This window comes from Schistocerca americana, chromosome 5, assembly GCF_021461395.2.
Source record: "Schistocerca americana isolate TAMUIC-IGC-003095 chromosome 5, iqSchAmer2.1, whole genome shotgun sequence".
Taxonomy (NCBI): Eukaryota; Metazoa; Arthropoda; class Insecta; order Orthoptera; family Acrididae; genus Schistocerca; species Schistocerca americana.
Window position 1 is genome coordinate 434482737 of NC_060123.1, and position 2931 is coordinate 434485667.

Genomic DNA, 2931 nt, shown 5'->3' on the forward strand with positions numbered 1-2931 from the left:
ATGGAGATAAGCCAATCTGAATCCTGGTGGTGGATCAAATTTTCACTTCGATTAATTGGCTGTCAAGGAAAGGAGAGATGGTGGCGTAAGCTCCTGGTCACCTTACTTTGCACCAAAGCCCTGGATCAAGTTCCAAAGCTCTCAGCATTGTCTCAGGAATGTAGGAATGCGACATTTTTCAAATGGTTCAAATGGCTCTGAGCACTATGCGACTTAACTTCTGAGGTCATCAGTCGACTAGAACTTAGAATTAATTAAACCTAACTAACCTAAGGACATCACACACATCCATGCCCGTGTCAGGATTCGAACCTGCGACCGTAGCGGTCGCTCGGGCGACATTTTTGTTGGTGATCCGTCCATCAGGTGGAGACGTCAAGGCTGGTTAGGTTAGGTTAGTGGTGTTTAACGTCCCGTCGACAACGAGGTCATTAGAGACGGAGCGCAAGCTCGGGTTAGGGAAGGATGGGGGAGGAAATCAGCCGTGCCCTTTCAAAGGAACCATCCCGGCATTTGCCTGAAACGATTTAGGGAAATCACGGAAAACCTAAATCAGGATGGCCGGAAACGGGATTGAACCGTCGTCCTCCCGAATGCGAGTCCAGTGTGCTAACCACTGCGTCACCTCGCTCGGTGTAAAGGCTGGTGACCCCTAGGTGCTCATCGAGAAAAGTAGGCTAAATGCTGGCACCTGATTCACCCTCTCCCTTCCCTCATACATATACACATATGCACACACCCATTGTGTGGTATCATAGATCGACGTCACCCCAATGGCGCCCTACAGTTGATTATAGCAAAGCCGATAGCGGTCATGCGGGGTCCAGCAGATCAAATGGAACACGCCCAATGATCCACGCCTCCAGCAGCTAGGTACCACGAGCGGAATGTGGGGTGGTCGGCGGCAGCCACACGGCCCATTTGCAACGTGTCGCAGCCCAGCCGCTGCTCTGTCATTATTGCTCGTGCACTGAGAGAGCGTCACCGCATGATGCTCTTGTTTCTATTGTATTAGCTGGATTTTATTGCGGCGTGTTCATTTGTACAGAGTCTTTGTAAGCTCTGAGAAAGCTACCAGTTACATAAAGTTACTGTTTACTGTATTTTTGCTCCTGTCCAGCTTTCCTACGACGGCAGCTACTGCACTTCTCGGTGGTCCTCCTCTACTTGCCACTGTACGTGAAGCAGTATAGAACACACTGCGCTCACCTCCACTCTACAAATACACTTGTGACATAGCTCCCACATATCCACACAGAAAGCGGCCACTGCAGGCGGAGGAAGAAAACTCTTTCCGACGGATGGCTGAATCTACTACTTTGGGGCTGCCAACCAACGATGGCATATAGTTTTACCTAAACGTATGCAGGGTGGTCCATTGATAGTGACCTGGCCAAATATCTCACGAAATAAGCATCAAACGAAAAAACTACAAAGAACGAAACTCGTCTAGCTTGAAAGGGGAAACCAGATGGCGCTATGGTTGGCTCGCTAGATGGCGCTTCCATAGGTCAAACGGATATCAACTGCGTTCTTTTAAATAGGAACCCCCATTTTTATTACATATTCGTGTAGTACGTAAAGAAATATGAATGTTTTAGTTGGACCACTTTTTTCGCTTTGTTATAGATGGCGCTGTAATAGTCGCAAACGTATAAGTACGAGATATCACGCAACATTCCGCCAGTGCGGACGGTATTTGCTTCGTCATACATCACCCATGTTAAAATGAACCGTTTACCAATTGCAGAAATGGTCGGTATCGTGTTGATGTATGGCTATTGTGATCAAAATGCCCAACAGCCGTGTGCTATGTATGCTGCTCGGTATCCTGGACATCATCCAAGTGTCCGGACCGTTCGCCGGATAGCTACGTTATGTAAGGAAACATGAAGTGTTCAGCAACGTGTGAAACGTCAACCACACCCTGCAACATATGATGATGCCCAAGTAGGTGTTTTAGCTGCTGTCGTGGCTAATCCGCACATCAGTAGCAGACAAATTGCGCGAGAATCGGGAATCTCAAAATCGTCGGTCCTGAGAATGCCACATCAGCATCGATTGCGCGCGTAGCATATTTCTATGCACAAGGGCATTGCATGGCGCCGACTTTGAATGTCGTGTACAGCTCTGTCACTGGGCACAAGAGAAATTACGGGACGATGACAGATTTTTTGCACGCGTTCTATTTAACGACGAAGCGTCATTCAACAACAGCGGTAACGTAAACCGGCAACGACAACGACGCGATGGCTGCGACAAGTCGAACATCAGCGACCTTGGCGGGCTAATGTATGGTGCGGCATTATGGGAGGAAGGATAATTGGCCCCCATTTTATCGATGGCAATCTAAATGGTGCAATGTATGCTGATTTCCTACGTAATGTTCTAGCGATGTTACTACAAGATGTTTCACTGCATGACAGAATTGAGATGTACTTCCAACATGATGGATGTCCAGCACATAGCTCGCGTGCGGTTGAAGCAGTATTGAATAGCATATTTCATGACAGGTGGATTGGTCATGGAAGCACCATACCATGGCCCACACGTTCACCGGATCTGACGTACCCGGATTTCTTTCTGTGGGGAAAGTTGAAGGATATTTGCTATCGTGGTCCACCGACAACGTCTGAGAACATGCGTCAGTGCAATGTCAATGCATGTGCGAACATTATGGAAGGCGAACTACTCGCTGTTGAGAGGAATGTCGTTACACGTATTGCCAAATGCATTGAGGTTGACGGACATCATTCTGAGCATTTATTGCATTAATGTGGTATTTACAGGTAATCCCGCTGTAACAGATTGCGTTCTCAGAAATGATAAGCTCACATTGGAAAAACCGAAATAAAATGTTCAAACATGCCTACGTTATGTATTTTAATTTAAAAAACCTACCTGTTACCAACTGTTCGTCTAAAATTGTGA